The following is a 13,802-nucleotide window of genomic DNA, read 5'->3' on the forward strand; positions in this document are numbered from 1 at the left end:
AACAGAATGCCACAGGCTAATCAACCAAACTTTTTGGGTTGGGTTCTCTTTTATAGTCTGCAGGCATTAAATGAAAGAAGTCAGTGTTCCAGCAGAAGGAGACAACGTTTCAGAAAAGGCATTGTAGCAAGCCAAAAAGAAATTTTAAGCGCAGCAGAGTAACCAGCGCACATACCTGTTAGCTCAGGTGAGTTTAAAAGGCTGCTGTTGATAACAAGGGCATTTGCTAAATAGATGGTGTGTGTGCAACAATATACTGAAAGGTCAATTATATTGTGCAGCTTATCTCACCACCTGTAGTTATTTAGGTGAAAGCTCCAAAATGCTTGCCTAATATGTCTGTTTATCCAAAAGGAAGTAAAAAGGGAGAGCTAGAAAGATAGCATTGCATCACATTACATGGCAATGCAATGCACAGTTGCTGAAGTTGAACCAAAATGAGCTTGTAATCTGGCTTCTGCAACTTTGAACATGAAAAATCCAATGAGGAGAAGAAAAGCAAAGCCAAAGAGTCCATCCCAAAATCCGACAAACAAGCAAAATGAACAAAAAACATTGAATTCAATTCTTTCTGATTTTAGAAACTGCATTAAAGAAGGGGTGCACCGGTCCTGGAGATACTGCAATAACAGGTCAATGCGTGGAGTGGACAGAGCAAGCTCTTTTTCCATCTCCCTGTTCTAAAAATCCATTTAATATATGGTCCCCAGATAGGGGACGTATCAGATATTAAACTGATAAGAACAGATACTACACTTGATCTTAGCCAAAAGGCCGAGAAGCGATAACCAGAATTGGTTTCAAACTACGGAGCCACCCAAGGATCCTGAAAAGTCCATTTGTGGAGATGAGCTCCTGGACTCCCGTTAAGAAGACATGTTGTCAACCTCTAGATCCCTTACATGCCTGCACTTTTCGGCTTGCTGCTGCTGCAATCCACGCGTTTTAGATCTGCATAACTCCACCTCTTTAAACACAGCACCTTCACCCCCTGCTGTTCCCACCCGCCTCAACACCGTTGGAAGGGAGGAGAACCAATTAAGGCGGGGGGTGGGGTGGAACGAGCAGCTGTCTACCCTTAGCAGGAGGGCTCCTGATTACATACCTGTCCTGCTGCTGCTGCTGCTGGCTGTCCAGCAGCAGACTGAAGGTGGCTGCTGCTGTGCACAGGTATATAAAGGCTCAGAGCCTATTATGACACGCGCAGCCAGCGTTCCATTGCCACATTCCATCTACTGCAGGCAGGATACCTGGCTGGCTGAATGTCGCTGAGAAGCTCACAGAGACCGCCATAAGCAACAGTTTAACAGAATGCCACAGACTAATCAACCAAACTTTTTGGGTTGGGTTCTCTTTTATAGTCTGCAGGCATTAAATGAAAGAAGTCAGTGTTCCAGCAGAAGGAGACAACGTTTCAGAAAAGGCATTGTAGCAAACCAAAAATGAAATTTTAAGCGCAGCAGAGTAACCAGCGCACATACCTGTTAGCTCAGGTGAGTTTAAAAGGCTGCTGTTGATAACAAGGGCATTTGCTAAATAGATGGTGTGTGTGCAACAATATACTGAAAGGTCAATTATATTGTGCAGCTTATCTCACCACCTGTAGTTATTTAGGTGAAAGCTCCAAAATGCTTGCCTAATATGTCTGTTTATCCAAAAGGAAGTAAAAAGGGAGAGCTAGAAAGATAGCATTGCATCACATTACATGGCAATGCAATGCACAGTTGCTGAAGTTGAACCAAAATGAGCTTGTAATCTGGCTTCTGCAACTTTGAACATGAAAAATCCAATGAGGAGAAGAAAAGCAAAGCCAAAGAGTCCATCCCAAAATCCGACAAACAAGCAAAATGAACAAAAAACATTGAATTCAATTCTTTCTGATTTTAGAAACTGCATTAAAGAAGGGGTGCACCGGTCCTGGAGATACTGCAATACCAGGTCAATGCGTGGAGTGGACAGAGCAAGCTCTTTTTCCATCTCCCTGTTCTAAAAATCCATTTAATATATGGTCCCCAGATAGGGGACGTATCAGATATTAAACTGATAAGAACAGATACTACACTTGATCTTAGCCAAAAGGCCGAGAAGCGATAACCAGAATTGGTTTCAAACTACGGAGCCACCCAAGGATCCTGAAAAGTCCATTTGTGGAGATGAGCTCCTGGACTCCCGTTAAGAAGACATGTTGTCAACCTCTAGATCCCTTACATGCCTGCACTTTTCGGCTTGCTGCTGCTGCAATCCACGCGTTTTAGATCTGCATAACTCCATCTCTTTAAACACAGCACCTTCACCCCCTGCTGTTCCCACCCGCCTCAACACCGTTGGAAGGGAGGAGAACCAATTAAGGCGGGGGGTGGGGTGGAACGAGCAGCTGTCTACCCTTAGCAGGAGGGCTCCTGATTACATACCTCTCCTGCTGCTGCTGCTGCTGGCTGTCCAGCAGCAGACTGAAGGTGGCTGCTGCTGTGCACAGGTATATAAAGGCTCAGAGCCTATTATGACACGCGCAGCCAGCGTTCCATTGCCACATTCCATCTACTGCAGGCAGGATACCTGGCTGGCTGAATGTCGCTGAGAAGCTCACAGAGACCGCCATAAGCAACAGTTTAACAGAATGCCACAGACTAATCAACCAAACTTTTTGGGTTGGGTTCTCTTTTATAGTCTGCAGGCATTAAATGAAAGAAGTCAGTGTTCCAGCAGAAGGAGACAACGTTTCAGAAAAGGCATTGTAGCAAACCAAAAAAGAAATTTTAAGCGCAGCAGAGTAACCAGCGCACATACCTGTTAGCTCAGGTGAGTTTAAAAGGCTGCTGTTGATAACAAGGGCATTTGCTAAATAGATGGTGTGTGTGCAACAATATACTGAAAGGTCAATTATATTGTGCAGCTTATCTCACCACCTGTAGTTATTTAGGTGAAAGCTCCAAAATGCTTGCCTAATATGTCTGTTTATCCAAAAGGAAGTAAAAAGGGAGAGCTAGAAAGATAGCATTGCATCACATTACATGGCAATGCAATGCACAGTTGCTGAAGTTGAACCAAAATGAGCTTGTAATCTGGCTTCTGCAACTTTGAACATGAAAAATCCAATGAGGAGAAGAAAAGCAAAGCCAAAGAGTCCATCCCAAAATCCGACAAACAAGCAAAATGAACAAAAAACATTGAATTCAATTCTTTCTGATTTTAGAAACTGCATTAAAGAAGGGGTGCACCGGTCCTGGAGATACTGCAATACCAGGTCAATGCGTGGAGTGGACAGAGCAAGCTCTTTTTCCATCTCCCTGTTCTAAAAATCCATTTAATATATGGTCCCCAGATAGGGGACGTATCAGATATTAAACTGATAAGAACAGATACTACACTTGATCTTAGCCAAAAGGCCGAGAAGCGATAACCAGAATTGGTTTCAAACTACGGAGCCACCCAAGGATCCTGAAAAGTCCATTTGTGGAGATGAGCTCCTGGACTCCCGTTAAGAAGACATGTTGTCAACCTCTAGATCCCTTACATGCCTGCACTTTTCGGCTTGCTGCTGCTGCAATCCACGCGTTTTAGATCTGCATAACTCCACCTCTTTAAACACAGCACCTTCACCCCCTGCTGTTCCCACCCGCCTCAACACCGTTGGAAGGGAGGAGAACCAATTAAGGCGGGGGGTGGGGTGGAACGAGCAGCTGTCTACCCTTAGCAGGAGGGCTCCTGATTACATACCTCTCCTGCTGCTGCTGCTGCTGGCTGTCCAGCAGCAGACTGAAGGTGGCTGCTGCTGTGCACAGGTATATAAAGGCTCAGAGCCTATTATGACACGCGCAGCCAGCGTTCCATTGCCACATTCCATCTACTGCAGGCAGGATACCTGGCTGGCTGAATGTCGCTGAGAAGCTCACAGAGACCGCCATAAGCAACAGTTTAACAGAATGCCACAGACTAATCAACCAAACTTTTTGGGTTGGGTTCTCTTTTATAGTCTGCAGGCATTAAATGAAAGAAGTCAGTGTTCCAGCAGAAGGAGACAACGTTTCAGAAAAGGCATTGTAGCAAACCAAAAAAGAAATTTTAAGCGCAGCAGAGTAACCAGCGCACATACCTGTTAGCTCAGGTGAGTTTAAAAGGCTGCTGTTGATAACAAGGGCATTTGCTAAATAAATGGTGTGTGTGCAACAATATACTGAAAGGTCAATTATATTGTGCAGCTTATCTCACCACCTGTAGTTATTTAGGTGAAAGCTCCAAAATGCTTGCCTAATATGTCTGTTTATCCAAAAGGAAGTAAAAAGGGAGAGCTAGAAAGATAGCATTGCATCACATTACATGGCAATGCAATGCACAGTTGCTGAAGTTGAACCAAAATGAGCTTGTAATCTGGCTTCTGCAACTTTGAACATGAAAAATCCAATGAGGAGAAGAAAAGCAAAGCCAAAGAGTCCATCCCAAAATCCGACAAACAAGCAAAATGAACAAAAAACATTGAATTCAATTCTTTCTGATTTTAGAAACTGCATTAAAGAAGGGGTGCACCGGTCCTGGAGATACTGCAATACCAGGTCAATGCGTGGAGTGGACAGAGCAAGCTCTTTTTCCATCTCCCTGTTCTAAAAATCCATTTAATATATGGTCCCCAGATAGGGGACGTATCAGATATTAAACTGATAAGAACAGATACTACACTTGATCTTAGCCAAAAGGCCGAGAAGCGATAACCAGAATTGGTTTCAAACTACGGAGCCACCCAAGGATCCTGAAAAGTCCATTTGTGGAGATGAGCTCCTGGACTCCCGTTAAGAAGACATGTTGTCAACCTCTAGATCCCTTACATGCCTGCACTTTTCGGCTTGCTGCTGCTGCAATCCACGCGTTTTAGATCTGCATAACTCCACCTCTTTAAACACAGCACCTTCACCCCCTGCTGTTCCCACCCGCCACAACACCGTTGGAAGGGAGGAGAACCAATTAAGGCGGGGGGTGGGGTGGAACGAGCAGCTGTCTACCCTTAGCAGGAGGGCTCCTGATTACATACCTCTCCTGCTGCTGTTGCTGCTGGCTGTCCAGCAGCAGACTGAAGGTGGCTGCTGCTGTGCACAGGTATATAAAGGCTCAGAGCCTATTATGACACGCGCAGCCAGCGTTCCATTGCCACATTCCATCTACTGCAGGCAGGATTCCTGGCTGGCTGAATGTCGCTGAGAAGCTCACAGAGACCGCCATAAGCAACAGTTTAACAGAATGCCACAGACTAATCAACCAAACTTTTTGGGTTGGGTTCTCTTTTATAGTCTGCAGGCATTAAATGAAAGAAGTCAGTGTTCCAGCAGAAGGAGACAAAGTTTCAGAAAAGGCATTGTAGCAAACCAAAAAAGAAATTTTAAGCGCAGCAGAGTAACCAGCGCACATACCTGTTAGCTCAGGTGAGTTTAAAAGGCTGCTGTTGATAACAAGGGCATTTGCTAAATAGATGGTGTGTGTGCAACAATATACTGAAAGGTCAATTATATTGTGCAGCTTATCTCACCACCTGTAGTTATTTAGGTGAAAGCTCCAAAATGCTTGCCTAATATGTCTGTTTATCCAAAAGGAAGTAAAAAGGGAGAGCTAGAAAGATAGCATTGCATCACATTACATGGCAATGCAATGCACAGTTGCTGAAGTTGAACCAAAATGAGCTTGTAATCTGGCTTCTGCAACTTTGAACATGAAAAATCCAATGAGGAGAAGAAAAGCAAAGCCAAAGAGTCCATCCCAAAATCCGACAAACAAGCAAAATGAACAAAAAACATTGAATTCAATTCTTTCTGATTTTAGAAACTGCATTAAAGAAGGGGTGCACCGGTCCTGGAGATACTGCAATACCAGGTCAATGCGTGGAGTGGACAGAGCAAGCTCTTTTTCCATCTCCCTGTTCTAAAAATCCATTTAATATATGGTCCCCAGATAGGGGACGTATCAGATATTAAACTGATAAGAACAGATACTACACTTGATCTTAGCCAAAAGGCCGAGAAGCGATAACCAGAATTGGTTTCAAACTACGGAGCCACCCAAGGATCCTGAAAAGTCCATTTGTGGAGATGAGCTCCTGGACTCCCGTTAAGAAGACATGTTGTCAACCTCTAGATCCCTTACATGCCTGCACTTTTCGGCTTGCTGCTGCTGCAATCCACGCGTTTTAGATCTGCATAACTCCACCTCTTTAAACACAGCACCTTCACCCCCTGCTGTTCCCACCCGCCTCAACACCGTTGGAAGGGAGGAGAACCAATTAAGGTGGGGGGTGGGGTGGAACGAGCAGCTGTCTACCCTTAGCAGGAGGGCTCCTGATTACATACCTCTCCTGCTGCTGCTGCTGCTGGCTGTCCAGCAGCAGACTGAAGGTGGCTGCTGCTGTGCACAGGTATATAAAGGCTCAGAGCCTATTATGACACGCGCAGCCAGCGTTCCATTGCCACATTCCATCTACTGCAGGCAGGATACCTGGCTGGCTGAATGTCGCTGAGAAGCTCACAGAGACCGCCATAAGCAACAGTTTAACAGAATGCCACAGACTAATCAACCAAACTTTTTGGGTTGGGTTCTCTTTTATAGTCTGCAGGCATTAAATGAAAGAAGTCAGTGTTCCAGCAGAAGGAGACAACGTTTCAGAAAAGGCATTGTAGCAAACCAAAAAAGAAATTTTAAGCGCAGCAGAGTAACCAGCGCACATACCTGTTAGCTCAGGTGAGTTTAAAAGGCTGCTGTTGATAACAAGGGCATTTGCTAAATAGATGGTGTGTGTGCAACAATATACTGAAAGGTCAATTATATTGTGCAGCTTATCTCACCACCTGTAGTTATTTAGGTGAAAGCTCCAAAATGCTTGCCTAATATGTCTGTTTATCCAAAAGGAAGTAAAAAGGGAGAGCTAGAAAGATAGCATTGCATCACATTACATGGCAATGCAATGCACAGTTGCTGAAGTTGAACCAAAATGAGCTTGTAATCTGGCTTCTGCAACTTTGAACATGAAAAATCCAATGAGGAGAAGAAAAGCAAAGCCAAAGAGTCCATCCCAAAATCCGACAAACAAGCAAAATGAACAAAAAACATTGAATTCAATTCTTTCTGATTTTAGAAACTGCATTAAAGAAGGGGTGCACCGGTCCTGGAGATACTGCAATACCAGGTCAATGCGTGGAGTGGACAGAGCAAGCTCTTTTTCCATCTCCCTGTTCTAAAAATCCATTTAATATATGGTCCCCAGATAGGGGACGTATCAGATATTAAACTGATAAGAACAGATACTACACTTGATCTTAGCCAAAAGGCCGAGAAGCGATAACCAGAATTGGTTTCAAACTACGGAGCCACCCAAGGATCCTGAAAAGTCCATTTGTGGAGATGAGCTCCTGGACTCCCGTTAAGAAGACATGTTGTCAACCTCTAGATCCCTTACATGCCTGCACTTTTCGGCTTGCTGCTGCTGCAATCCACGCGTTTTAGATCTGCATAACTCCACCTCTTTAAACACAGCACCTTCACCCCCTGCTGTTCCCACCCGCCTCAACACCGTTGGAAGGGAGGAGAACCAATTAAGGCGGGGGGTGGGGTGGAACGAGCAGCTGTCTACCCTTAGCAGGAGGGCTCCTGATTACATACCTCTCCTGCTGCTGCTGCTGCTGGCTGTCCAGCAGCAGACTGAAGGTGGCTGCTGCTGTGCACAGGTATATAAAGGCTCAGAGCCTATTATGACACGCGCAGCCAGCGTTCCATTGCCACATTCCATCTACTGCAGGCAGGATACCTGGCTGGCTGAATGTCGCTGAGAAGCTCACAGTGACCGCCATAAGCAACAGTTTAACAGAATGCCACAGACTAATCAACCAAACTTTTTGGGTTGGGTTCTCTTTTATAGTCTGCAGCCATTAAATGAAAGAAGTCAGTGTTCCAGCAGAAGGAGACAACGTTTCAGAAAAGGCATTGTAGCAAACCAAAAAAGAAATTTTAAGCGCAGCAGAGTAACCAGCGCACATACCTGTTAGCTCAGGTGAGTTTAAAAGGCTGCTGTTGATAACAAGGGCATTTGCTAAATAGATGGTGTGTGTGCAACAATATACTGAAAGGTCAATTATATTGTGCAGCTTATCTCACCACCTGTAGTTATTTAGGTGAAAGCTCCAAAATGCTTGCCTAATATGTCTGTTTATCCAAAAGGAAGTAAAAAGGGAGAGCTAGAAAGATAGCATTGCATCACATTACATGGCAATGCAATGCACAGTTGCTGAAGTTGAACCAAAATGAGCTTGTAATCTGGCTTCTGCAACTTTGAACATGAAAAATCCAATGAGGAGAAGAAAAGCAAAGCCAAAGAGTCCATCCCAAAATCCGACAAACAAGCAAAATGAACAAAAAACATTGAATTCAATTCTTTCTGATTTTAGAAACTGCATTAAAGAAGGGGTGCACCGGTCCTGGAGATACTGCAATACCAGGTCAATGCGTGGAGTGGACAGAGCAAGCTCTTTTTCCATCTCCCTGTTCTAAAAATCCATTTAATATATGGTCCCCAGATAGGGGACGTATCAGATATTAAACTGATAAGAACAGATTTTTTTTTTTTTTTTTTTTTTTCTTTTTTTCCACTCAGGTTACAAGTCCCATATTTACCATTTCATGCTTTGCAATGATTTCCAAAAGGTATTAGGTTGTTATCCATCATTGTGGGTCATATATCCATTTTTCCAATCTTATTTTATATATATACGTTTATATTATCACAATACAGTTATTCCATATTCTTTACATCACAACATTACAATCTTTACCATTACGATTTAAGGCAACATTCCTCTCTTCAGGCCATATGCTGCCAAGGCATTCAAAAGCCTTCCATCCAGAAACCGACCATCCCAAGCTTCTTCTACCTCTTTAGCCAACGACTGAGGTATTCTGTAAGTTGAAAAAAAACGATGCATATCGCTATAAATGTTATTCCACACTTTGCGCCTTAGACTAGCCTGACTCCCCCCTTCACAACTCTTTAGCATTTTCAACACTTCTTGTCTCTCCTCCATCTCCCTCATATTTTTTTCTGAAACATCCTTTGCTTTACTAGAGTCCTTCCCAGATGACAAAACTCCTTCAATTTCTTCTCTGGCTTCACATGCGACATCCTCTCTTTCTTCTTCACTAGTTTCTTCACCCTCCTCCTCCTCTTCCATATTACTTACAGCACCTTCCTTTTCATCCTGACTGGAGGACTCACTTTCCTCCTGATCTTCTGACTCCCTATCCACCTCCACTTCTTCTTCCAAGCTAGTATTTTCAATCTCAACGTCTGTGATATCACTCTCAGTATCTTCTTCCATATGATCACCTTCTTTTCTTATATCTCTTATTTGTTCCTCCTTCTTTTGAGATATGTTCTCTTCCGTTTCATCATGGGGGGCAGCTTCAGACTCTTCTTCTTTTCCATCTTCCTTGTCAACTGACTTCTCCTCCCTTTTATTGACAGGACAGCAATCATATAAATGACCACTGCCACCACATAGATTACATTTCTTACTTTTTTCACAATTCTCTGCCTTATGTCCCACTTCTTCACACTTGGCACACCACTGTAATGTACAGGAATCCTTTTCATGGCCATACTGTTTACAACGCCTACAAAACTTCGGCATACCTGTAAAGAACATATCTCCATTAACTGTCCCGATTTTGAATCTACTTGGTGGGAGTACCACAACACCATCCGAACTTTCCTTGAACTTGACCAGGAACCTCCACCTCGTGGTCCAAAAACCATATCGGTTAAACATTTTGCCAGCAGAACTCACTTTCTCACAGTACCGGGATAAAAAGGTCATGATCTCTTCTTCCAATATGAAAGGACTATACATCCTTATTACTATTAGCCTTTCCTTCCTAGGAAAATGCGACACAAAAAAAACACCTTCAAGTATCGAATCTTCCTTCACTAGATCCATTCTCTTCCAAAAGTCAGAAAAGATATCTTCTGAACAAAAAATAACATCATATATCCCTCTCTTCGGGAACTCCAACATAGACAAAACTTGTTCCATTTGAACTTCCAATAGTCCAAACAAAATCTTCTCTACCAAAAAAAACAAGCCAGACTTCTTCTTCTCTGGATCCAAAAAAATAAACCGCACTGCATTCTTCAATCTTGCAAAAACTGGGACCTCTTCACAGGTCAGCATATTTGGGCTTCTCCCGTCCATAGCTTCACACCAAAGGAGGCAAAAATCCTCCTCGCCTACTTAAAAAAAGCAGGCAGGCTGATCGCCCCTCGTTGCCCCGGGACTAATCCGGCTCCCCAAAAGCAGCAAGGGGGTGAAGCCGCACTGCTACATGCAGCGATCCCCCGAGGCCAAGGAGTCGGGTACCCAAGGCACCTCTCAGCCATGACCAAGGCAGCAACCGGTAGATCACTGCACTTGATCTTAGCCAAAAGGCCGAGAAGCGATAACCAGAATTGGTTTCAAACTACGGAGCCACCCAAGGATCCTGAAAAGTCCATTTGTGGAGATGAGCTCCTGGACTCCCGTTAAGAAGACATGTTGTCAACCTCTAGATCCCTTACATGCCTGCACTTTTCGGCTTGCTGCTGCTGCAATCCACGCGTTTTAGATCTGCATAACTCCACCTCTTTAAACACAGCACCTTCACCCCCTGCTGTTCCCACCCGCCTCAACACCGTTGGAAGGGAGGAGAACCAATTAAGGCGGGGGGTGGGGTGGAACGAGCAGCTGTCTACCCTTAGCAGGAGGGCTCCTGATTACATACCTCTCCTGCTGCTGCTGCTGCTGGCTGTCCAGCAGCAGACTGAAGGTGGCTGCTGCTGTGCACAGGTATATAAAGGCTCAGAGCCTATTATGACACGCGCAGCCAGCGTTCCATTGCCACATTCCATCTACTGCAGGCAGGATACCTGGCTGGCTGAATGTCGCTGAGAAGCTCACAGAGACCGCCATAAGCAACAGTTTAACAGAATGCCACAGACTAATCAACCAAACTTTTTGGGTTGGGTTCTCTTTTATAGTCTGCAGGCATTAAATGAAAGAAGTCAGTGTTCCAGCAGAAGGAGACAACGTTTCAGAAAAGGCATTGTAGCAAACCAAAAAAGAAATTTTAAGCGCAGCAGAGTAACCAGCGCACATACCTGTTAGCTCAGGTGAGTTTAAAAGGCTGCTGTTGATAACAAGGGCATTTGCTAAATAGATGGTGTGTGTGCAACAATATACTGAAAGGTCAATTATATTGTGCAGCTTATCTCACCACCTGTAGTTATTTAGGTGAAAGCTCCAAAATGCTTGCCTAATATGTCTGTTTATCCAAAAGGAAGTAAAAAGGGAGAGCTAGAAAGATAGCATTGCATCACATTACATGGCAATGCAATGCACAGTTGCTGAAGTTGAACCAAAATGAGCTTGTAATCTGGCTTCTGCAACTTTGAACATGAAAAATCCAATGAGGAGAAGAAAAGCAAAGCCAAAGAGTCCATCCCAAAATCCGACAAACAAGCAAAATGAACAAAAAACATTGAATTCAATTCTTTCTGATTTTAGAAACTGCATTAAAGAAGGGGTGCACCGGTCCTGGAGATACTGCAATACCAGGTCAATGCGTGGAGTGGACAGAGCAAGCTCTTTTTCCATCTCCCTGTTCTAAAAATCCATTTAATATATGGTCCCCAGATAGGGGACGTATCAGATATTAAACTGATAAGAACAGATACTACACTTGATCTTAGCCAAAAGGCCGAGAAGCGATAACCAGAATTGGTTTCAAACTACGGAGCCACCCAAGGATCCTGAAAAGTCCATTTGTGGAGATGAGCTCCTGGACTCCCGTTAAGAAGACATGTTGTCAACCTCTAGATCCCTTACATGCCTGCACTTTTCGGCTTGCTGCTGCTGCAATCCACGCGTTTTAGATCTGCATAACTCCACCTCTTTAAACACAGCACCTTCACCCCCTGCTGTTCCCACCCGCCTCAACACCGTTGGAAGGGAGGAGAACCAATTAAGGCGGGGGGTGGGGTGGAACGAGCAGCTGTCTACCCTTAGCAGGAGGGCTCCTGATTACATACCTCTCCTGCTGCTGCTGCTGCTGGCTGTCCAGCAGCAGACTGAAGGTGGCTGCTGCTGTGCACAGGTATATAAAGGCTCAGAGCCTATTATGACACGCGCAGCCAGCGTTCCATTGCCACATTCCATCTACTGCAGGCAGGATACCTGGCTGGCTGAATGTCGCTGAGAAGCTCACAGAGACCGCCATAAGCAACAGTTTAACAGAATGCCACAGACTAATCAACCAAACTTTTTGGGTTGGGTTCTCTTTTATAGTCTGCAGGCATTAAATGAAAGAAGTCAGTGTTCCAGCAGAAGGAGACAAAGTTTCAGAAAAGGCATTGTAGCAAACCAAAAAAGAAATTTTAAGCGCAGCAGAGTAACCAGCGCACATACCTGTTAGCTCAGGTGAGTTTAAAAGGCTGCTGTTGATAACAAGGGCATTTGCTAAATAGATGGTGTGTGTGCAACAATATACTGAAAGGTCAATTATATTGTGCAGCTTATCTCACCACCTGTAGTTATTTAGGTGAAAGCTCCAAAATGCTTGCCTAATATGTCTGTTTATCCAAAAGGAAGTAAAAAGGGAGAGCTAGAAAGATAGCATTGCATCACATTACATGGCAATGCAATGCACAGTTGCTGAAGTTGAACCAAAATGAGCTTGTAATCTGGCTTCTGCAACTTTGAACATGAAAAATCCAATGAGGAGAAGAAAAGCAAAGCCAAAGAGTCCATCCCAAAATCCGACAAACAAGCAAAATGAACAAAAAACATTGAATTCAATTCTTTCTGATTTTAGAAACTGCATTAAAGAAGGGGTGCACCGGTCCTGGAGATACTGCAATACCAGGTCAATGCGTGGAGTGGACAGAGCAAGCTCTTTTTCCATCTCCCTGTTCTAAAAATCCATTTAATATATGGTCCCCAGATAGGGGACGTATCAGATATTAAACTGATAAGAACAGATACTACACTTGATCTTAGCCAAAAGGCCGAGAAGCGATAACCAGAATTGGTTTCAAACTACGGAGCCACCCAAGGATCCTGAAAAGTCCATTTGTGGAGATGAGCTCCTGGACTCCCGTTAAGAAGACATGTTGTCAACCTCTAGATCCCTTACATGCCTGCACTTTTCGGCTTGCTGCTGCTGCAATCCACGCGTTTTAGATCTGCATAACTCCACCTCTTTAAACACAGCACCTTCACCCCCTGCTGTTCCCACCCGCCTCAACACCGTTGGAAGGGAGGAGAACCAATTAAGGCGGGGGGTGGGGTGGAACGAGCAGCTGTCTACCCTTAGCAGGAGGGCTCCTGATTACATACCTCTCCTGCTGCTGCTGCTGCTGCTGGCTGTCCAGCAGCAGACTGAAGGTGGCTGCTGCTGTGCACAGGTATATAAAGGCTCAGAGCCTATTATGACACGCGCAGCCAGCGTTCCATTGCCACATTCCATCTACTGCAGGCAGGATACCTGGCTGGCTGAATGTCGCTGAGAAGCTCACAGAGACCGCCATAAGCAACAGTTTAACAGAATGCCACAGACTAATCAACCAAACTTTTTGGGTTGGGTTCTCTTTTATAGTCTGCAGGCATTAAATGAAAGAAGTCAGTGTTCCAGCAGAAGGAGACAACGTTTCAGAAAAGGCATTGTAGCAAACCAAAAAAGAAATTTTAAGCGCAGCAGAGTAACCAGCGCACATACCTGTTAGCTCAGGTGAGTTTAAAAGGCTG

The 13,802-nt window shown here is 44.4% G+C and overlaps 9 non-coding genes across 9 annotated transcripts; all 9 read right to left on the reverse strand.

Annotated features, from left to right (window-relative positions):
• Positions 1–595: 595 nt before the first annotated feature.
• On the reverse strand, positions 596–786 carry LOC141231768 (U2 spliceosomal RNA). Its single transcript, XR_012298078.1, has one exon. It is a non-coding gene; the product is annotated as a U2 spliceosomal RNA (small nuclear RNA).
• A 1,115-nt stretch (positions 787–1,901) lies between these two features.
• Positions 1,902–2,092, reverse strand: LOC141232254 (U2 spliceosomal RNA). The gene has a single exon (XR_012298511.1). It is a non-coding gene; the product is annotated as a U2 spliceosomal RNA (small nuclear RNA).
• Positions 2,093–3,207: 1,115 nt separating this feature from the next.
• On the reverse strand, positions 3,208–3,398 carry LOC141232256 (U2 spliceosomal RNA). The gene has a single exon (XR_012298513.1). It is a non-coding gene; the product is annotated as a U2 spliceosomal RNA (small nuclear RNA).
• A 1,115-nt stretch (positions 3,399–4,513) lies between these two features.
• Positions 4,514–4,704, reverse strand: LOC141232257 (U2 spliceosomal RNA). Its single transcript, XR_012298514.1, has one exon. It is a non-coding gene; the product is annotated as a U2 spliceosomal RNA (small nuclear RNA).
• Positions 4,705–5,819: 1,115 nt separating this feature from the next.
• LOC141232258 (U2 spliceosomal RNA) lies at positions 5,820–6,010 on the reverse strand. Its single transcript, XR_012298515.1, has one exon. It is a non-coding gene; the product is annotated as a U2 spliceosomal RNA (small nuclear RNA).
• A 1,115-nt stretch (positions 6,011–7,125) lies between these two features.
• Positions 7,126–7,316, reverse strand: LOC141232259 (U2 spliceosomal RNA). Its single transcript, XR_012298516.1, has one exon. It is a non-coding gene; the product is annotated as a U2 spliceosomal RNA (small nuclear RNA).
• A 1,115-nt stretch (positions 7,317–8,431) lies between these two features.
• Positions 8,432–8,628, reverse strand: LOC141231857 (U2 spliceosomal RNA). The gene has a single exon (XR_012298155.1). It is a non-coding gene; the product is annotated as a U2 spliceosomal RNA (small nuclear RNA).
• A 2,950-nt stretch (positions 8,629–11,578) lies between these two features.
• LOC141232260 (U2 spliceosomal RNA) lies at positions 11,579–11,769 on the reverse strand. Its single transcript, XR_012298517.1, has one exon. It is a non-coding gene; the product is annotated as a U2 spliceosomal RNA (small nuclear RNA).
• Positions 11,770–12,884: 1,115 nt separating this feature from the next.
• On the reverse strand, positions 12,885–13,075 carry LOC141232262 (U2 spliceosomal RNA). Its single transcript, XR_012298518.1, has one exon. It is a non-coding gene; the product is annotated as a U2 spliceosomal RNA (small nuclear RNA).
• Between the last annotated feature and the right edge of the window lie 727 nt (positions 13,076–13,802).

Source organism: Phyllobates terribilis, unplaced genomic scaffold (genome assembly GCF_046119375.1).
Source record: "Phyllobates terribilis strain yellow unplaced genomic scaffold, ASM4611937v1 Scaffold_538__1_contigs__length_1162401, whole genome shotgun sequence".
In the NCBI taxonomy this organism is placed as follows: domain Eukaryota; kingdom Metazoa; phylum Chordata; class Amphibia; order Anura; family Dendrobatidae; genus Phyllobates; species Phyllobates terribilis.